The sequence below is a fragment of the Aedes albopictus genome, chromosome 1 (genome assembly GCF_035046485.1).
Source record: "Aedes albopictus strain Foshan chromosome 1, AalbF5, whole genome shotgun sequence".
In the NCBI taxonomy this organism is placed as follows: Eukaryota; Metazoa; Arthropoda; class Insecta; order Diptera; family Culicidae; genus Aedes; species Aedes albopictus.
The window spans coordinates 232,080,378-232,103,517 of record NC_085136.1 but is presented as its reverse complement, the minus strand read 5'-3'; positions in this window follow the sequence as shown (position 1 = coordinate 232,103,517).

Here is a 23,140-nt window from a genome sequence, read left to right as displayed (position 1 = left end):
TTTCAGGGAATTTCAGGGAAGTTCTATGAAATTTCAGGGACATTCTAGGGAAATCCAGCGGATTTTAGAGGGTTTCAGAAGCGTTCCAGAGAGGTTCAAGAGTTTACAGCAAATTTCAAAGGTGTTCAAGGGGCTTTCCATGCGATGTTCAGGAATGTTTCAGGGTGTCTCAGCAGTTTTCAGGGACTTTCAGGAGCGTTCCAGGAGGTTTCCAGGGATTTAAGGGGCGCTCCAAGGAGTTTTAAGAGTGTTCCTGGGGGTTTCAAGGACAGCGAGAGGTGTTCCAGTGGTGCTTCATGGAGTTCCAGAGGCACTCCATGGGGTTTCAGAGATGTTCCAGGATTTTTGGGTTGAACATTGGATATATCCCTTATGTTGGGGAAAACATGAATGCGGATAGCCCTACCTATTCCGACGCCGCGCCACTGGAATCGCGGGCGACTGAACATCTCGACACTGATTTTTCATTTAGGCCTAACTGACATTTCCGAGTTCTTTTCATCGATCCTCTCTTTGTGTTATCACAGAATGTGTACTGAGTTTTCCAAAGATTTTTTGGTTGAAATACATGTTGCTATAGAAACAATAAGAATAATAATTTTGTTTGTTTTGATCAAGTTATTAGCGAAAGAGAGAGAGAGAGAGTCGACGAAGAGAAATCGATCATGTCAGTTAGGCCCTTATCAAAAATCAGTGTCGATCTGTCACCCTTTTGATGTCGACACAGCGCATACATGTATAAACGTTAAAATGTCAATGAATGTTATCCAAATGTGTGTAAATAAAGTTTTAGTTATGTTATAGTTCGTTTTATCGCAACAACGCGTTTTAAATTCGTTCGTCCGATAATTATGTTTTAATTTGTTTGTCGCGCTTATGTTCTCAGGACGCGAGTTCACCCACCACGTACGGGCGCGGGATAAAAAACCTGATGTTACTGAAACCCTGAAACGCCTTGAAGTCCCTTAAGCATCCTTGAAAGTTCCCTGAATGGGTGTCAGGCCATTCGGCCGAAGGTCATTAGGCCGAATGGTCATTAGGCCGAATGGTCATTAGGCCGAATGGTCATTAGGCCGAATGGTCGCTAGGCCGAATGGTCATTGGGTTTTCTTCTTGCCGTTACGTCCCCACTGAGACAACGCCTGCTTCTCAGCTGAATCTACTGATATTTTACCCATGAATTTTACCTTCTTTTAAATATAGGGAATCGCGCCACTTGGGCGGTGGTTCTATATTCGTCTGTTTTCCTCTATAACTCAGTCAAATTTGAACCAATTGGCACAACTTTTGGAATGTGGTGAGATAGGGAAAGTATCTACCTGAGTACAACATTTCAAGTCAATTGGTTCAAAATTGACTGAGTTATAGTGGCAAACAGACGAATATAGAACCACCGCTCAAGTGGCGCGATATCCTAGGCTGTTCTTTCTAGTATCATTGCTAAAATAGTTTTTGGCGCTGAAACTGCTGATATTCAATTCATAATTTTTTCCTTCTTTAAAACATAGGCTTTTCTATTTCTAGTTTCATTATTACCATTCGGCCTAATGACCATTCGGCCTAATGACCTTCGGCCTAATGGCCTTCGGCCTAATGACCTTCGGCCTAATGGCCTTCGGCCTAATGACCCAGCATCCCCTGAATGCCCTCTAAATTTTACCTGAATCTCCTGGAAACCCCTCTGGAACCCTCTTGAAACTCCCTGAAAATCTACACACGCTAGTGATTGCATTAAATCAAGCATGAAGCACAATTTCCCACAATAAAATTAATGGAACCCTAGCAGTGACCTCGTTATACACCCTGAAACAGTAAATTCGCTACGCCAGTTGCGAACCAATTTGGGACTCAAATATTTGCGACTATAAAATCACGCGATCAACGCTTGACAAAATTGTCGTTTTCCTCAATTTGCTAAATTTTGAAAACGATGATTTTGTCCAGCGAAATCCAATTTCTGGATGCTTGGTGACAACCAGCATTCGCAGTACCGGTTGATCATTCCCGACCCCAGCGAGGAATATTCGCGTGATTAGAACAGGTAACCGGCCAATGGGAAGCAATCTGGCTGAAATTAATCCATACCCTATCTGGTTACCGCATGCTCTGTTCGCTAAGCTCGATAGGGCACACCTAGCATCACTTAGACAATATCTTCGCATGGTGAATCAGTTAATCGATGCGTGTTTTTACATTCCTCACCCTGTATTGCATGGCACAGTCGAGATAACTACCTATTTATCTACATGCTTGTTTACATCAAGTGTATGATATCAAAACAACAATTGTTCGTTGCAGAAGGGAGCTCCGCTCCACTAGTTCGTGCGGGTAGATCATCTAATTTGCAAAATCATGGCTGAGCAAAAATAGCAAATCAAAAATTTGTTCGTTATCACCAGTATGCCCTCTCGGAGTGGAGGGGATAACACTGGGTGGTCGGCCAGTGAATCGCGTGATATCCCAGCCAGCTACTACAATAAACCCGGGCAAATTGAAAAATTATGCACTTCCCCATTTGCAGCAATGACTGTCGCTGGTCATATGGCTGAGATTTGTTTTATTTTACTGAAAATGTGGCCAAGTATAATTTCCAATACCGATGGGAATATTATGTACTTCGAATATGTAATATTCACATATTACCCTTTCATTCATTATTTTTTACACTACAGTAGCCATTAGAGTATTTTAGGTGAAAGCTACTCTCACATAGGGAAACATGGTCCAAAATGCACTGGTAGGACAAAAGTGTCCAACACCCCATGGCAGATGCTCTGTTTGTAGAAACCAACTTTTAAAAATGCTTAAAAAATCGATGCAAATGGAATAGAATCGTGAATGTTCCCACTGAAGTGGTTACTAGTACCTTTAAGGACAAGGTATTTGGAGTACATTGCTCAAAATTTCTAGACCACCGTTTTTAAGAACCGTTGAACGGATTTGGATTAAAATGCATCACGCTGTTGACAACCACTGAACAATTAGCGTGATACATTTTCATCCAAATCCGTTCAGAAAATTGCAGTGTTCAGTAAAGATATGCATTTTACAACTTGCTGAACATTGTAAAACCTACAAAATTCTTAAGGGTATTGCAATATATGCTTTTATTGTTGCACTTACCTTAGTTAGTTCAGAAAATAAAATTTACCTGTCTTCGATAAAGTTTCTCAAAATGTCCTACAATGTGTTCATAGTCGTCAATCGATTTTGGCCACAAATTTAAAGAAAAAAGTTTTTATCTTGATGTATAGCCCCCTTAACCAAAAGTTACACCTTCAAAAAGCACTTAAAAACTACGAAACTCTTCCGAAAACACCGAATGGCTAAAATCAATAGTGTTGTCGCAAAAGCCAATGTCCCATTTTTTTTTGAATTCGTTCCACTGTGCGTTGATACTAAACAATCGACTGGACACTAGGAGTATGTTATTTGTTTGTGGTAACTTAATTTTAAAGCAAATTATCATTTTTTCAATGGAGAAGTAATTTATTGTGGTAAAATTAACTTATAACAAAGGAAATTGATTACTTTCGTGTAAGCGACAGTTTCAAAATTTATTTTGCTTTTCGACTGTCAAAATTCACTAGTTGCCGGGACACGTGGCGCAGTGGTCACATGTTCGCTCCATAATTGGATGATCATGGGCTTTATGCCAAGTCCTGACATTTACAATTGTTTTTGTCAGTTATTCTTTCCCCAGAGAGCGGCTGACACTGACTCTCTTCTGAGGCCATAGCTCTAACGGACCCGGATAATTGGATATTGGCGAACTACTACTCATAATGGATCCTCAATTGGACTGGAAAAGGAAAATCATAGCCACACTTCAATATCATCATGATCGTCATTCTCCAATGGAGAGATAAGTGAAAGCAGCACAAAGGCAACAAAGATTCGATATAGTAGAATAGAATACATTTAGGCGATGTACAAAGTGTAAGGGCAGCTGTCAATTAAAATCGCTCATAAGAGCTGTGAGTTGGGATAAGCGGTTAGAATAAAACAAATCTTTATAGTTGTCAGAATGTTGACGCGTTATTCGGTTTCCAAAGATTCAAATTGATTGAAAGCAATTACCTAATTTCAATATGGTATTGATCGATTTCACCCCCTCCCCCTACGAGACATTTTTTGAACTATTTTATGCAATTCAGTATCATAATTTCTATTTTATACTACTAATTTTAGTATTATAACGACCTACTTCCCTACTGGTTCATTATACAACTAAAATGAGTTGCATAATAAAAAATCATTGTATGGAACTCGTTGCAAAATTTGATTTTTCTGTACGACTCGTGCTGAAAAAATCAACTTATTGCAACTCGTTACATAAATAACTATATATGTTCAACATTCTTCTACTTCTTCTCTATGGCTCGACGTCCCCACTGGGACTTGGCCTGCTTCGCTTCAACTTAGTGTTCTTTGAGCACTTCCACAGTTATTAATTGAAGGGCTTTCTTCAAGGGCGTAGCCAGAGGGGGCAGGAGAGGGGGCGTGCCCCCCCCCCCCCCTGGCCGACAGATTTTTTTTAATTCGAGCCGACTCAAAGATTATCAATAATTCAAGAGTTCCAGAAAAAATATATAAAAAAAAACTATTCTCTAGACTATTCCAATAATTGAGGTTTTTATCCACAATTAGCAAACCTTTATTTCTTGAGAATCACAGGAAATTTCACCAAGTATTTCTCCAAGAGATATATTTCAATATTATCATAGAATTTAACCAAATAACAAGCTTGGTTGATTGATTAAATTTTGTGATGTTTATTCATGGCATACAAAAACAGCAAGCCAAGTTTCCGGTAGGGAAAAAGAAGGACTTTGTAGAATTATATCACATTATATGCTGCTGTATGTGCTATATGATGATTTCTCCAGGAATTTCCAGGAGTTCCTTAAATCATTGTACAAAACATTATTTTGGGAGTCCATCCAAAGATTCCAACAATAATTCGTCCAAAAATTATTGCAGACATGGATGTCTTCATTTTTTTCCTACAGAAATTCTTCCAGGAATTTGTTAAGAAAGCTTTCCTGGGATTTCCTAAGGAATTCATCATGGGATTGCTTCCGGGATTCCTCCAGGTTTTCCTTCAAGCATTCCTCCAAGGATTCACTCGGGAATATATTCTGTGTTTCTTTCAGAAACAACTCCAGGAATTATTTAAAAAAATTCCTCCAAGGGTTTCCTTCAGGAGTTTTTCTTGGAATTATTTCAGGAACTACTCCAAAAAATAATCCAATACTTCCTCCAGGAACTGTTTAAGAATTCCCCAGGATTTCTCCTGGAGTTTCTTCAGGAACTGCTACAGGGATTCCCCAAGAAGTTCTTCCACGAACTCTTCTTAGAATTCCTTCAGGATTTCTTCAGGGATTGTATCTGCAATTTCTTCAGAAATTTTTACTGGGATTTCTCCATGAATTTCTTCTTTCCTCTTATAGACTGTTTCAGAAATTATAAATAAACTAACGATTAACTGCCATTTCAATTTGAGCACAATATCCAAAAAAGTTTCTTCTAGCTCTTATAGTAAACATGCTAAAGAAGCAAATAATACCAATTTTGTTGATGTTTCTAGTGAAAGTTAAAAAATAGGGCTCTGTAAACTAGATGATTAAAATTTGAAGTTGCACAAAGTGGTCAAAAAATGTTACATAGTAGAATAGAAAAAAAAAATCTCACAGATTAAATATTTAATTTCCAAACACAATAAAAATTGCTGTATCGATAATAAAAGATATTTCTTGATTGGTGAGAGTAATTGTTACTGGAATATTTGATACAGAACCACCATTACGGGCCTTCTCAATACAAAATTTTTTGTTTCAAATTTCTCAACAACACCAGTAGCAACAAACGTTAAGCAAACGAATGTCTTAATTACTGCTTACTGCATTGGTTTTTAAGGTATGACAAGCTTTGTCATCTGAAGGATCGAAGGAGCTGAAAAAATAAGTTTGTTTAGATAAAATGCGTTCGGGAAAGCTAAGAAACTGTGTGGCAGTTCTTAAGTTCCGTAGAAAACCTTAAAAAATAAGAAACTTGATCTCCGAAAAAATGTTGTGGAAATGCCTTTATCGATTATTCCCAAATTTTGATCAAGGCTTTCCTTAGACAACTTGTTGAGAAAGCGAATGTGATAAACATTTAGATAATTTTTAGTATTTAGTGATAAATATGGTGAAATCATTAAAAAACACCTTTGTGCAAATGCAAATTTGAAAAATTAAGTTATTTGTTAGATAACTACACTGTTTTTTAACATATCAAACAATTGAAAGGAAATATACTCTGAAAGAAGTTGGTAAAAATCATTAGAACAGTTCATTTAATTTAATAAACAAAGTGTATTTATAATTTCTGAAACAGTCTATATTCCAGGGATCCTCTGGGAATTGTTGCAGTGATTCCTCTAAAAATTCATTCAAGGACTAATTCAGAAATGCGTATAGAGGTTTCTCCAGAAATTCCTCCAGGAATTCCTTCTAGAGATTCCTCCAGGAGTATTTCTAGAGATTCCTCCGTTAATCTCTACGGGTATTCTTCTAGGATATCCTCCAGGAATTCCACCAAGAATTTCTGCAGGGCTTTACTAGGGACTTCCTTCTGTGATTCTTTCTGGAACAACTTATTTCAAACATCCTCTAAAGATTCTCCTACAAACACTTTTTGGGGTTCTTCCAGCAATTCCTCTTTGTATTTTTAAGGAACTTTTCCAGGAATTGATTCAGTACTTCATCCAGGAACTGCTTAGGAATTCCCTTAGTAATTCCTCTTGAAATTTCTTCCGGGTTTCCTTCTGGAGTTTCTTCAGAAACTCTTCTAAGGATTCCTGGCGAACTCCATCTGCGATTTCCTAAGGAATTATTTGTGGTATTCCTATACGAATTCCCTAAGAGATGCATCCACGAATTTCTTCAGGAATTCCTCTAGGAATTACTCCAGGAAATCCTTCAGGGATTCCTTCTTCCAGGATTTTTTCTAGGAATACCTACTGGAATTTTTCCAGAAATTCCGCCAAGAAATCTTCCAGTATTCCCTCCAGGAATTTCTACAGGCATTCCTCCAGGACTTGCACTAAAAACTCCTTCAGAAACTTTTTTTTTAGTGATTTTTCCAGGGATTTCTTCAGAAATTCGTTCGAGGATTTCTCCAGGAGTTCCTCCACAGATTTCTGTAGAAATCCCTCCGGGAATTTCTCAGGCGATTTTTTTTCAGAAATTTCTCCCAGAGCTCCTCTAGAGATTCCCCCAGAAATTCATCCATAAATTGTTGAAAGAATTCCTACAGAGATTCCTCCTAGAATTCCTTCAAGGATTCCGCCAGCAATTCCCAAAGGAGAACCTCCAGCAATTCCTCCAGGATTTTATTTAGGAATTTCTCCAAGAACTATTCCAGGAAATTCTCCAGAAATTACCCCAAGAATTTCTTAAGGAATATCTCCAGCAATTTCTCTAGGAATTGATCCAGGAATTGCTCCTGGACATCCTTCAGAAGTTATGTCAACAATTTCTCCAGGAATTTTTTCAGAAATTCTTCTGGAGATTTTTCCAGAAATTCTTCCAGGAAATTCTCCAGGATTACTCTCAGGAATTTTTAAGGGATTCCTCCAGGAAATCCTCCGAAGATTCCTCCAGGAAATCCCACAGAAGTTCCTCTAAAGATTCTTGCTGGAAATCCTCTAGGGATTTCTTCATAAATTCTTCCAGGAAATTCCTGGAGGAATACCAATATTATAGTGAATAATCAGTATTTTTTCAGGGATTCCCCCAGGGACTTCTTTACAAACTTCTTCTACGAATCCTCCAAGGATTTCTTCAGGAATACGTTCGAGAATTTATCCAAGAATTCGTCCAGAAATTTCGGTAGAAATTCCTCCAGTATTTTATGAAGGGATTTTTTTCAGAAATAGAAAAATAATAGATTAGAAATAGAAATTTCCCAGAATTTCTCTAGAAGTTCATCCAGTAATTCTTCCAAGAATTTCTCTTGGAGATTCCTCCAGAAATTCTCAAAGCAATACCTCTAGTAATTCCTCCAGGTATTCCTCCAGGATTTTACCCAGGAATAACCCCAGTAATTTCATCAGGAACTCCCCCAGGAATTTCTCCAGGAATTGCTCCTGGACATCTTTCAGAAATTATGTCAGCAATTCCTCTAGGTGTTTCTCCAGGAATTTCTCCCAAGATTCCATCAAGAATTGCTTAAGGGATTCCTCGAGAGATTTCTCCATGAAAAATCTCTTCAGGAAATTCTTTGAAGATTCCTCCAGGAAATCCTCCAGAAGTTAATCCAAAGATTCTTCCAGGAAATCCTCTAGGGATTTCTTCAGAAATTTTTCAAGAATATTCTCTAGGAATTCTTTCAGGAATTTTTCAGAGATTCCTCCAGGTATTCCACCAGGGATTTCTTCACAAATTTATTCAAGGATAACTCCAGGGATTCCTTCAAGAACGCCTTCGAGAATTTCTCCAGGAACTGCACTAGCATTTCCGCTAGAAATTCCTCCAGGAATCTCTCAAGGGATTCTTTCAGAAATAGAAAAATAACAGAAATAGAAACAGAAATCTCTAATTCTTGTGGAGATTCCTCTAGATATTCATCCAGTAATTCCTTCAAGAATTCCTCCAGAAATTTCAACAGGAATACCACTAGGAACTCATCCATTTATTATAATTTTAATTTTATATTTATATTTATAATTTTCAGGGATTCATCCAGACATTTCTCCAGAGATTCCTCCAGTAATTACTTCAGGGATTTCTCCACGAATTTTTCGAGGGATATTCCCAGAGATTCCACCAGGGAGTCATCCAGAAGTTTCTTCAAGGGTTCTTTGAGAAAATCCTCCTGGAATTTCTCAAGGTTTTTTTTTTCAGAAGTTTCTCCAGCAATTCCTCCCAGAATTCCTCAGGAATTCTTCAGGAATTTCTCCTGGAATTCTCCAAGCGATTCCAAGAATTCACCCAAAAAATTGCTCAAGGAAATTCTCCTGCTGGGTCCAATCCAAGAATTCCTTCAGGAATTACGCCAGGAATTTGCACAGAAGTTTCTACAGGCATTCCTCCAAGGATTCCTTCACAAATTTCTCTAAGATTTCCTCTAGGATTTTTTCAAAAGATTTCTCATGAAATTTTACTAGGGATTCCGTCCAGAATTCCTCCAAGAATTTCTCCAGAATTTCCTCCAAGAAATCCTCCATAAATTTATCTAGGATTTCTTCTAGGATTCCTTATGAGATCTCTTCAGAAATTTTACTAGGTATTCCTCCCATAATTTATCCAGGAATTCGTACAGGTTTATTTTCTGAAATTCTTACAGAAATTCCTTCTGGAATTCAAAAAAATCTGGAGGAATTTCTCCAGCAAATAGTATTGCAGAAAAAATGGACGCATACAGGAACCAGGAAATTCAAGGTTTATCTTCAAAAGAGTTCGTAATTTCCAAAAGAGTTCAGCTATAATTTCTGATGAATGTTTTGTAGACATTGACAAAAAAAAAACAAAGCAAAATAATGCACGAGTAAATAAAAATCCTTTATCTTCCAGAAATTGGTCACCGCTACCAGCCACACGTTGATTTGTGTAGATCAGGCGAGCTTTTTTAACGTATTGTACAAAATACAACAGGGTTAATGGTTAAATAAAGCTTTTAGAATATAATGTTAATCTATTCAATTTCATTGTGTTGCGTTTAGTTATAAAAGCTGGTAGGTACATATTTATTAAGAGTGCTTGCCCCCCTTTGACCGAAAAGCTGGCTACGCCCTTGGCTTTCTTTGCCTGCCATTGCATATTGTGGGGTAAGTACAATGATACACTATGCCCAGGGCGTCGAGAAAATTTTCCCGACTGGAACGGGAATCGAACCCGCCGTCTCCGGATTGGCGATCCATAGCCTTAGCCACTAGGCTAACTGGAGACCCACGTTCAACATTCTGTCTGGTGATTTTATGGAGGTCAACTCGGTACTGATTTTGCAGAAAATTTGTTCTTTTGACCAAATGATCGTTTGACCCCGCACAGCAATTAAAACAACTATGGATCACAATGAACTAGTAAGTCAAACCCTTTAGGATAGCCTTACTTTGTACCTTCGCGTTTTCAATCTATGCAATAGAAGGCTCTTCTATTGGATTCTGCCATTAAATGCACTGCATTTATTTATTTTTGGTATAAGATCATAATGCCATAAGTAATCCCAATGCTCCCAAATTCATCTTATTCGAAAGGAAAGCGATTATAGCATTTATTTAGATCTGTTCTTTTTGTTATCATTCATGCTCATTTCTAAGAAAAAATACCTACAAAACATAAGGAATAATACAAACAGCGATTCAATCCTTTGTTGTTTAGCATGAAATTGAACAGGAACAATATTCCTATAATCATCAGTTTTATTTTGGTATCCATTTGACCTGTCCCGATGAATATTTCATGTGTAATTCAAACCACAACACGGAAATCAATAAAAGGACATTCAACTTTCAACTTCTGCCACTAGGTCAACTATTTTTCAACTCTAAGTACATACATAGTATCACGCATATATCGAAAACGAGTTACGAGGAAGATGCTTGTAACACTTCTCAAAACGGCCAATAACCGGTTAGCATAATAGATCATTGGCACGTCTGACAGTTTTCAATTGCTTGCACCTTACAGTGTAGGTGATAATTTGCATTTGGGAAATGAAACGGGAAATTGAAAGTCCTTCATATCACAGCTAAAGTTTGTATGAAACACACGCAAATTCCAATGTTACTAAAATATCCTATTTTATAATGAAAAATTATAACGTAAATAGCGATTGTAATAGGTTAATCACTAATTGGTGAAATCTTAATAGATTTCCTGGCACAACATCTACTACATATGTATATGGTTTGCCTACAAAGTTCGCGTGCATAAAATGATTACAATTCCGTCATTGTCGTCGGTTTAATTCTAATTACCGCATCACCAACTTGCAGACCGATACATACTACGACCGATGTCTCTATCGAGCGAGTTGAATCAGCTGAGTCACGTTTGTTTATTTGAACCACAACACGATCAACAGTGCTTCCCGCGATCATCTCATCCGTTGATTTGTATTGCGAATTTTCCCAGTGATTGTTTTACATCGAGTGTGTTCATTCAAGTAGAGGGACCAGTTTTGCCGCATTAAAAATGATCTTGTAGAGCCCGTGTAACGCAGACCATTCTAAAGATGAAGGATTTCATTCCCGATTGGTCCAGGATCTTATCGTAATGAGAATATCGTAGACAACTTTGGGCGTAGAGTACCATCGTACCTGCCACACGAGTACAAAATGGCTAAGTAACATCTCAGTTAATGACTGTGGACTTCCACAGCTGTGGGCAGTGTTGCGAAATGAGCGAGTACTCACACAACTAGTCAAACTCATGAGTGAGTATGAGCAGTACACCGTGAGTATTGCTCACATTTGAGTAAGCGCTGTACAACTCACACTCACTCGTGAGTATTGACGTGCACATACTCACTCACGAGTATGCTTTACTCATATTCATACGGTAATCTAAAATTTATCTAAAGGCTTGGAATCCTATCAAACATTAAAATGGTATGTTTTGTTGGGGCGAATGTATTGAATCAGTAGACAAGGTTGCTTGTCAATAATTCTATTGTTTTTTTTTTTTATTCTAGTGAATTGTATCTTACTGGTGGTTCTAGACGCTCCGTTAAGGGCGGTCCTGAAGAGGTCCCCTTTGAGCCCAACAGCTCAACGTGAGGGCTTTTGTTTTAACTCAAACCTCTTGTAAACAGAGATCAATCCCCTGAAATGGCTGTCATCCACATATAACTGGTGTGAAGCCGAAAATATGGTGCAGGACGTGGTGCTGATTTGAATGGGCGGTTGCATCAAGCTGAAAACAGTGATTTTTTTTCTGTTAGTGCAGGCGTGACATTCACATATAATTAAGTTCAGTGTTGTTTTAAATGGACGAAATGTATTTGCATGCTTGTGCGTCTTGTAAATTTAATAAAGAACACTAAACACATTGAACAAATGTGTAAACGATCGTTTCTCAAATGCACGATAATTCGTACGACAAAGTTCGCTTCCGCACGTAGCAGATTGAAAGGCAGGCTGAAATTTCGTAAACGAGCCCGTTCGAGCCGGCTTCAAGAACTAACGCTTTCTTCAGGGGGATGGCAGAGATAGCAATTATGAAAAGTAATTTTACGGAATCGTGTGGTGTGCTCGATTGGTAGCCGATTTGACCTTGGATTTGGCAGTTCGATAGCAGCAGACCTGCTGCAAAGGCGCATATATGTAGTGCTGAATTAATGCCATTTTAGCTGCTTATTGGTTACCTGGGTGTGATTACTGGCCATGTTACTGGTAGTAATTTGCTCGGCAGTTTCTTTTTTCTTTTTAGGTCCGAGGCTCATATAATTAGGGTGGTCCAACTTTATATGAAAAAAAAAACTAAGACTTGAAAAAGCTCGTGGGATTCCTTCAGAATTTGTTCCTTTTTTCATTCTTCAATCATTTTACCTAATTTACAGCTCTTTTGTCCACTAGGGCACTGCGTGAGCGATTCCAATTGGAAGCTGTACTGTACTTACACTTTGTACCACTCCTAAATGTATTCTATTATAATTCTACTAGATCGAACTGGATTCCGTTGCGCTGCTTTCACTTTCTACACTATCATGGTAGAATGATGAGCACGAGGATGTTGATGTGTGGCTCTTGTTCCTTTTCCAGTCCGACTGGGGGTCCATTATGAGTTGCCGTTAGCCGATATCCAGGTGTCCGGGTCCGTTGGAGCATATGCTCTGAAGAGGGTCAGTGCCAGCTGCTCTCGGGGGGAAGAGCAACTGACGAAAAATTGCAAGTGCTGGGCTAGGATCGAACCAATGACCATCCACTTGAAGTGAACGTGTAACGGGTGGTCACTAAATAACGGAAATGCTTTGAATGTGCTCTTAAAAATATATGAGGGGGTTAGAAGCAAAGGGGTGTAAGTGACAAAAACCAACTTTCGAGTAAATTAGGTTTGAAGTTTTTTACCAATTTTTCATCCCATACAAAATGTATGGAGTTGTAAAATCGACCCAATTTTCTCCGACTTATTGTAATTTTTCTAATCATCGTAAAAACAAACTTAAAAAAGTTCCTGAAAGCTTGAAATCTGAAGAATTTTGTGATATGCTCAGCTCAAAATCGACAAAATGGTCACTTACACCCCTTTGCATCTGGGGCCCTCATATGATCTTTAAAAATGGCAATCTGAATTTAACTATCATAAAGGTTTAACAATGTACGTCCATGGAAAATATAAAATTTAAGAAAGTTGAACGTAGTAATTTGTACAGTATTTTTTTGCAGTGATGTTGGAGCAACTGCTTTGTACGACTTTTTAGAGTTTACTTTCACGCATTTTCTGCGTCTGTGAAATCGTTGGTCAAAATAAATAATTTCTCAGCTACCTTTAGCATCTACACACTCAAACAGTAATAAGAAAAAATGGGGATACTGACTTGTTTTTTTTTTGCTTTGGTTGTAGCCTTTTCCCGTAAATGACATTTTTAGAAATTTCCAAAAAATGTTATTTTTCTGTATCACCAAAACGTGTCGATGTAATTTGTGAACTGCGGTTCATTGTTGAACTTTTTTTGTGCTATTTTTTTTATAACGAACCATTTACATATTGTTCAATGTGTAAATGTGATTTGATGTAAATATTTGTTATTTAACAAGGCATTCTATTGATTTATCCAACCCATGTCACAAAAGAAGATTTTATTATGTGAAATGATATCATGCTTATTGGTTTTGCTAGTTTTCCTCTATTTCCTTCAGGATCTGTTTCTTGGGATGCCGAAATGTGGAATTCATTCAAAACCGGGCGGGTTCTAGTTTTGTAATGGTTTACTATTAACTTTTTTACGGTTGTTTTGAGCAATCAGTAGAGCCGTCCAAGGCGTTTTGGTAGTGCTTCCTGTTTCAATGTCGTTTTCTGCAGAACAGAATAAGTTGACACAAAATAAAAAATACGCTGACTTTGTGGATAGATAGACGATGGTTTTGTCTAAAAAATGTTTACTCTATGGACGCTTCTATTGTTTTTAATCAGCTGCTAAAAGCATTCCCGTTATTTAGTGGCCACCCGTTAGCCACTACGCTACGGGCCCTGGCAATTTGTTCCTTTTGTCACTCATAAGTTCCAAAAAAAAAAGTTGCCGGGGCCCGTGGCGTAGTTGGTCACACGTTCGCTTCATATGCGGATGGTCATGGGTTTTATTCCCAGCCCCGGCACTTGCAATTTTTCATCAGTTACTCTTCTCCCCGTGAGTGGCTGACATTGATCCTCTTCTGAGCCCATGGCTCAAACGGACCCGGATACCTGGACATCGGTGAAATGCAACTCATAATGCCCCCCCCCCAATCGGACTGGAAAAGGAACAACAAGCACCCATCGACATCCTCGTACTCATCATTCTACCGCGAAAAGAGTAGAAAAGTGAAAGCAGCACGAATGCAAACCAATTCGATAGAGTACAAATAGAATACTTCTAGACGCTGTACAAAGAGTAAGTTCAACTGTCAATTGTAATCGCACACGTAGTGCCCTAGTGGACAATAGAGCTGTAAAATAGGTTAAGTGATCAAGAATAAAAAAAAAGTTCCAAAAAAGTTTTGTTTCAATTCTATCAAGTCTAAGCACTTTTTTATGAAACATCCAGCAATTTATGCTGATAGGGCACAAAGTTGTACCGGATTCTAGCAAAAAAAAATGCTTAAACAGGGTGTCTACTACCTGGAAAAACCTGGAAAACCGGGAATCCTCAGGGAATTTTATTTAACAGGGAAAAACCTGGAATACTCAGGGAATATCTTGAGTACTCAGGGAAATTTTACTCCGATAAAAAAAACATTGGGTCGTATGAATAAATAAAAACCTGGTAGTAATCCATATAAAAATTTCGCTACAAGGATTTTTTCCAGAAATTCCGTCAGGGTTTCTTTCTGGAACATCTTTAGAATTACCTCCTGGAATGTCTCTCAGGATTTCTTATAAAATTCCTTCCGCATTTTTGACGCTATTTTCCTTGGTATTCCATTTTGATTTTTTTCCGGAATAATATACTTCAGGATTACTGAATTCCAACCGATTTCTCCTGGAGTTTTTCACGAGGATGCTATTTCTTTCCGGAGCTCCTCCAGTGTTTTGCTCAAAGAAATCTTCGTGGGATTTCTACCAGAATTCATCTCGAATAAGAATTTCTGTCGGGATAAATCGTGGAATTTCTTTCGGCACTCCTCATGGAAATTTTACACGATTTCTTCCGGTGTTCCTCTTGGGACTTCCCCAGAATTCTTCTACGAGTTTTCTGAGATAACTTACGAAATACCTTATAGGAAGTTTTTGGAGAAATATTCGAGGGAATTCAAATAAAATATTACGAAAAACTCCGCAAAGTGTTGTTGAAGAAATCTCGACAGGAACTTCAGGAGAAACCGGAGATAAAGCATTGTCCAGTTAGAATCCGGACGCAAAGGATAATTTATTGTGACGCTCTAAATGATCATAATCATATTTTTTTCACTGCAGTCTGATCATAAACAAGTCCTCTATTGATGGTGAAAATTTCATCAATTTTCTTGCTACGAGTGAAAAATTATTTCAGATTGAAGACATGCGAAGGAAAAAAATCTTGCACAAACACGCTAAAAATTTAGGGTGGTCAGGTACGACAGTCGCGAAAAATGTTAATATCTCCAAAACCATTATGTGTGATGTGCTCAGATGTTGTTTACCATGCCATGAGGAAGTGTCCAAGGAAGGTTGAAGTTTATGTTCATGGATAAATCTGCTTGGAATTCCAAGATTTGCCAGGAAGTTCGAACTCTGGACATCGTTTTCTCACATCACGATTTTAACACCAAATGTGTACAAAGATGACAATCTCAAGAATCGCGTGCTGCTTTTCAAAAATGCACACAAGGGATCTGTAGAGGTTTGAGCTACATTGGTGAGCTATCACGACAGCCTGAGATGTGCAGTGGTGTCATCACTGTAGGATAGTGTTTATTAACGAAAAAACACTCAAATTTCGCATCTTTGGAATTCACTGAATAGCCCTTAATTTCGTAAGAAGAGAAATATTTGGCAAAGTTTCTTTGGAATCCTAATCAGATTGGTAGAGGGTCTCAGGACACTACAGAGATGACCCGATTGTTAAACAAATACACCGAAGGGGTTGATGTTAAAATTTACTACCATTGTGCAGATTTTTAAGGAAGTTATCACGGAAAAAATGAGAAAATGTATTAAAAATTAAATATAATAATTTCAATGATATTTTTCATGAAACTACAGTAAATTATCTTTGTTTTGAGGGCTTAACCTCTTCAGTTTGTTCTTCCACCTCTGAGATATATGTGATTATCTGCGTCCGGATTCTAACTGGACAATGCCTTAAAATGAGACATCTCGAAAAAAGTTCTAGGTAATAGTAATCCCGAAAAGAAATAGTAAGGACATCCAAGGGGGAATTCTGAATACCTCATGGAATCTTGAAAGTAGCTACGGACTAAGTTCCGCGAGAAAACAAGAGAAATATCTGAAAACTATCGGTAAAAATCCTGATATAAACTATTGGATAGCTATCCCGGAAAACCACTAAAAAAGACACGGACACTGGCTTCAGCCGTCGGCAGTACCGATTGAACGATACTTAACATGGAGGGGCTACGGGTAAGAAACTATTCTCGTGAAAAATTACATCGTTCGGAGTGGGAATCGAACCCTCATCCATCCGGACTCTAATCGCATGGCTACGAGGCTCAACCAATGACATTCTTGAAGAAATTTTGAATAGTTTTAGATGGATCTTCAGGAGGAATCCAGCGAGAATCTCTGGAAGTATATCGGAAAACTTTTGACGTATTCAAACAGATATCTCGTGAAAGAATCTTGCGGAAAGCCAGGAAGTTACTTTGTAAGAATTTCCAGAAATTACGCTCAGAAATCTTGAAAGATTTTTGAAGAGCAGGGGAACTTACGTATTTTCGGCAGTTTTGTTCTCTTTGTCATTTTTTTTTTTTGAAATCTAGGTTTCAGCTGTTGAATTCAGAGTTGGCATCAAATCCTTCCCAACCAAGCTGAATATGATCAAGTTTCAGGCAATTTGGTCGACATAAATCCCTCATGACGAAGAGAACCAACCTGCCGATGATACCCTAAGTCACCCTTTATATTATGTTTAGAAAATTTGGGTTATTTTTTTAATTATAAATTTTTAAAATTTCATCTGGAAAAACCTGGAAAACTCAGGGAATTTCATTTTGAGTTATGAATAGACACCCTGTTAAAAATCAACAATTCGTTTTGCTGGTTTTTGCTTTGCTGGATGCGTTTAGTGTGTAAGTTTCATGTTCAAAAGTTGAGTACTAGTAAATTTACTATTTTTGTAAATTTTAACTTAAAAACTGATCAAGTGTTTAGTATGAGGAAAAACGTTACTTTTCCTTACGGAATAATAGAACGGACTATTTTTTCGCGCAGAAAAAACTACAGCTCTTTTAGATTTACAAGGGAGGCGTTACCAGTGTAAAACTTTTTTTCCTTACTTGCCTACTCAAGTAATTTTGAAGCGAAACCACTATTTGTCTATTATATGCCCTATATTTTTGCACAGTAATAGAAACTAGCCACATGGGAAAAACGATCAAATGTATGCAGAAAAGAAAAGTTTTAAATGTATGGACCTAGGAGATGCTGTAATTGACCCTACCATTTTTAATTTGAAGGTAGGTAAATATATGTCAAACATCTTTATTGAATACCGTAAAGTGACCAGACGTATGCGAAAAAAGTTATACCATTGACAAAGTGTGGTGAAATATAGAGATTTCCTAATTGATGATATTACTTTGCTTGCGTAGGTAAACAATAAGAGTTTTTAGCCTATGGTGCCAAAGCTCTCGAGCAGAAACACCTTTCCTCGAAAACTGTGCCTTGTAAATAAATAATCATCATTGCAGTACAGAACAAACGAAAACATCATTTCAAACCAACAAAAAATAACTTACTCACTAAACTCACCGTGAGTAAAATGAGTAACTCACGCGTGAGTAATGACGTCATACTCTCGCGTGAGTATTACTCACAAGTGAGTAATACTCACGCGAGAGTATGACGTCATTACTCACGCGTGAGTATACTCATACGCGAGTAACTCACAGCGTGAGCATTACTCGCAAATGAGTAAGGTGAGTGAGTATTTTTTACTCGTGAGCATGAGTTTCGCAACACTGGCTGTGGGAGCGCTTATAGTACATTTAGTTAGGAGAAAAGCCAGTGTGCATGTAACGCCAGAAAAAAAAAATAAAATTCTATATTACCATGGCTGACGGAACAAGCTGAAATCCTACACCTCGTTGGGTGACATCAATTACCTAGAGAGACACGAGGGTGAGTTGCGTGATCAACTCCTCTGATTACTTTCCGCAACATAGGGTTTAGGAAGGGACAACCAATCAGATGCTACGCGTGCGTCGGTGGGAGCTTTAATGTGTAGCAATTGAGTGTATAGTTGGTTTTACCTCGTGCTCTAACCTTGAACTATGTGCGTCCGAGTAGCGTTCGCGTGTTTTACTTTGTTATGGCGTCAACCCCCCAGAACCAATTTTCGCATTACGAATTGATAGGGAGATCAGATCAGCTCTCATGCCAATTACACATACTATTCCTATATTGTTTTTGAAGTTTAGTTCCCATCTAATTGATGAAATGAAATACACAATTTAGTTTATTGCGAATATTTTGTATAGTTTTTCTTTCGTTGCGCAATTTGCGCGCCGGTCAGTTACGCGCAGCTCCACTCCAGTTGCGCGCAGCCAATCAGGAGCAAGGAAGCAGACGACGTCGTTGCGCGCCAAAGCTACTCGCAGCACGTTTCTATTGTCTGCGACCAAAACAAACATCGACGCTCGCCCACCGGCTGATTGTTGTTGTTGATAACTTGCACGGAAAGGTAAGTTAACTCATTATGGTCCCTTTCGAGATTGTTTTAATGAAATGGAAATAAAACTATATTTTCTGGAATTGTTACTGATGCGATTGGTTGTGCCATTATTTGTTGCATTCAGTCTTGTACTGATCGAACGCGGTTGATACCGGTTGGGTATGTTTTAAGTAATGCAAATATGGATACTGCCCATGATAAGAGATTCACCCTTGCGCACAACTGACTGACAGATCGGTAAAAGTGTGAAACTAAAATTTTTCTTGCTAAGCGCAATAGTTTACGGCCCATGACCAAGCTTCATGAAGATCGAATTGTCTCATGATCATCACAAGACCCATTGAAATCGCTAAATCTAAAGCAATAGATACTCGGACTGATTGCACCCCAAATTACGGAACGACAAAAATTGAAGACCGTCAATTGGAATACAATTTGGTACACCGTTTCTTAACAAGAACTTTCCGCTAATTGAATATTTATTCAATCGAGTATTTTATTAAAGATCCTAAGTGGTTTCGCACAAATTTATTGAACAAATTTGTAGCTTGAAATCCGATGGGAATATACAAAATAAATGGGACGAAATTCTAGGTAATTCATAGCTAGAGCACTAACGAATAATAAATGGTGTGCGGTCGACACTTTTTTACGAGAATGAATTTCCAAAGTAAATTACAATTTTTATATATAAAAACTATTTTATTTTGTTCAATTTTTGTTAAAACATGGAAAAACGCAATTTTTATTTAATTTTTTTCTTTATTTATAACATTTCTCAAATTTAAAAGCTACTCTACTGGATCCTTTCCGCAATTTTCATGAGTGTGGGAGCACGTATAAAACCACGAGTTTGCATCAGATCAGATCCCTTGTAGGGTCGAGCCTTGAGCCGCACAAGTTTTTCATATACTATATTCTCAGGTTGGCCTTCTAAAATGAGCTGGATGTGTTGAATTTAGATATCTCGAAATTACATTTTCAGCACCGGGGCATGGATGGAGCCAAAAGAGTCCCAGATTTTCATGAAACTTTTTCCACAGGCAGGGCTCATGGATATATGAACAAAAAAATGAGAAAAATTCAGGGTGCTTATTTTCCCGGAAAACTCAGGTGAAAATTCTTTATTTTCCCTGCTACTACTTACTTTGAAAAATCATAACTCAAGAACGAAGCATCACAGAAACATTTTTTTTAATGAAAATGAAGGCAAATTTTCTCAGAAATCCAAAAAAAAATATGAACTGGAAAAAGTTTTCCACAAAATTTTCCACAGTTGAGAAAATTTGTAAAGAAAAGCCGGGAAAACAATGCCCGAACTCGTAAAAAAATATCAAAAAAATATTTTTGAGGAGGTTATTCCATAACTGCCGTAATTCTGCAAAGTGACGTAAGCGACATTGATAGTTTTTGCCCATTTTTTGGTTATTATGCATAAAACTTTTGCTCATTCTCTATGTTTCTTTCCATAGATGACGGATTACGACTAGATCTTGCATTCTAATACAGCAGGTATACCACAGTGTTATTTTGACACCAGATATTATGTATAATATACCAAAAAATATCGACATTTTGAATGGCGCTTACGTCACTTTGCAGAATTACGGCAGATAAGCTTTAATCGCTGAAATTTTTGAAATGCACTATTTTTCGTTTTTGAGTTATGGCCAATTTTGTTGAAAAATATCCATATGTGTCATATTATAAGCCTTTTCTTTGAAAAATCATAACTCAAGAACGAAGCATCGTAGAAACAAAGTTTTTTTTTTAGAAAATGAAAGCAAATTTTCTCAAGAATCAAAAAAAATATGAAAAGGAAAAAAGTTTCCACAAAATTTTTCACCGTTGAGGAAATTCATAAAGAAAAGCCGGAAAAACTATGCCCGAACTCGCGGGAAATTTCCAAAAAATATTTTTGAGAAGGTAGTTTTATAAGCTTTGATGGCTTAAATTTTTGGAGTGCATTTGTTTTTAGTTCTTGAGTTATGGCCACTTGTGAAAAATGACCATATAATATATGCGTACATGGTTATTTTTCACAAAATTGACCATAACTCAAGAAAGAAAGAAAAAATCCATTCCAAAAATTTCAGCGATCAAAGCTTATGAAATTACCTTCTCAAAAATATTTTTTTTGAAAACTTTCCGCGAGTTCGGGAATCGTTTTTCCGGCTTTTATTTTTGAATTGTCTCAACGGTGGAAAATTTTGTGGAAAACTTGTTCCAGTTCATATCTTTTTTTTTGTGATTCCTGAGAAAATTTGCTTTCATTTTCATTAAAAAACTTTTTTTCTACGATGCTTCGTTCTTGAGTTATAGTTTTTCAAAGAACAGGCTTATATGATACATTTGGATATTTTTCAACAAAATTGGCCATAACTCAAAAACGAAAAAAAAGTGCATTCCAAAAATTTCAGCGATTAAAGCTGATGAAAAAACCTTCCCAAAATTAGGTTTTTAAAAATTTTCCACGAGTTCGGGCATTGTTTTCCGGCTTTTCTTTACAAATTTTCTCAACTGTGGAAAATTTTGTGGAAAACTTGTTCCAGTTCATACCTTTTTTTTTGGATTTCTGAGAAAATTGGCTTTCATTTACTGAAAAAAACTTTGTAAGTAGTGTCAGGGAAAAACAAAGAATTTCCACCTAAGTTTTCCGGGAAAATAGGCGACCCTGAATTTTTCTAAATTTTTTTTTTGTTCATATATTCATGAGCCCAGCCTGTGGAAAAATGTTCATGAAAATCTGAGACCCTTCGGCCCAATTTGTACGATAATAAAAAAAAATGCCCACTGCCCAGAGTTAATGCGACATTTGAACCCATTTAGACTCGGCCAGAATTATTTTTTTATCACAGTCGAATTCGCACACGACTTCGCAGCGGCTAACGCATGAGAACAGTTTGACGTACATGAAAAATACAAGAAAAAACTCAAGCATCAGATTTTGATTCTCATCGTTCCATTATTGCTGCCAATCAAGAACACCTACCCGGAAACCCAACCGCGACGCGGTGCAGTGCCAAGTTCCTCCGATTGCAGCATCCGAAATGAGGTTGGTTTGGTCATCCAGGACGTCGATTCCCTTGTAGTTGGGAGTCAAATAATCGACCTGCAAAATCACTCACCTGTTGGAAATGCTGACCGGAGGAATAAGGCGCTGCACCACATCAAGGCCAGTTCCCGAAAAAGGTTTGCCTGGTTGACAACGGTACCGGGCTGATGATTAAATTTATCGCACGAAGTTCACAAAATCCACCGCGGTGCGGTAATTTGTTGTTTGTTCACAATTTGGCGTACATGATTTATGACGTTCTCGGCGGAGTTTGCATAAACCTACATCAAGAACGTTATAAACCTGAGTACTCTTGAGTAATGCTTCTTACCCTTGCATAAGATGAAATAAATTCTAGACGTTCTTGATGGAGGCCACCCAGGCTTGAGTTATGCTTTTAGCTCAGGCATGAGTTGATAGAAGTTTAAGACGATCTTATGGCGATGTTGATTAAAACCATCGATAATGGACCGACCACCGGCCTAGATTTCAATGGAAGCCATGTTGAGAAAACTCATGAGCAATGTTCGCTTGACCAGGAATAATATGTTTCAATATTTTATTAGTGGGTTATAATGGAAGCGCGTTGCAATTTTTGGAAGTATCTTGCAACATATGTATATACGATGAATTTTGCTTGGCATTTGGCATCCTTGCTACATCCCGGAAATATTTCCAATTTGTCTAATAAATTAATCCCGCTTACAATAATGTGTCATTTTCATTGTGTTATTAATTTCAATTTGATTCACCAAACTTTTCTGTCGACATAAAAGCTGCATCAGCAACAACACTGACAAATTTATTATCGTTTTATCGTGTACTTGAAGATTTCTACAAGGAGAGAGCAATTCACCTTGAGGACAACTTGGGAAGTACAACAAGTTTTCAGAGAAATTTAAAAACAATTCTCCAAGAGCATCTTAGGATGGGCCTCTTTGATCTTATGGCGGGTTTAAGATTGAGTTGATGTCGTGTTGTAGAGCAATTTGGTTTATGCATGGTTTTAAAGAACAGGTGTTGAAGAATACTTCAAAAGCATTACAAAATTAATTTTGTTACTTG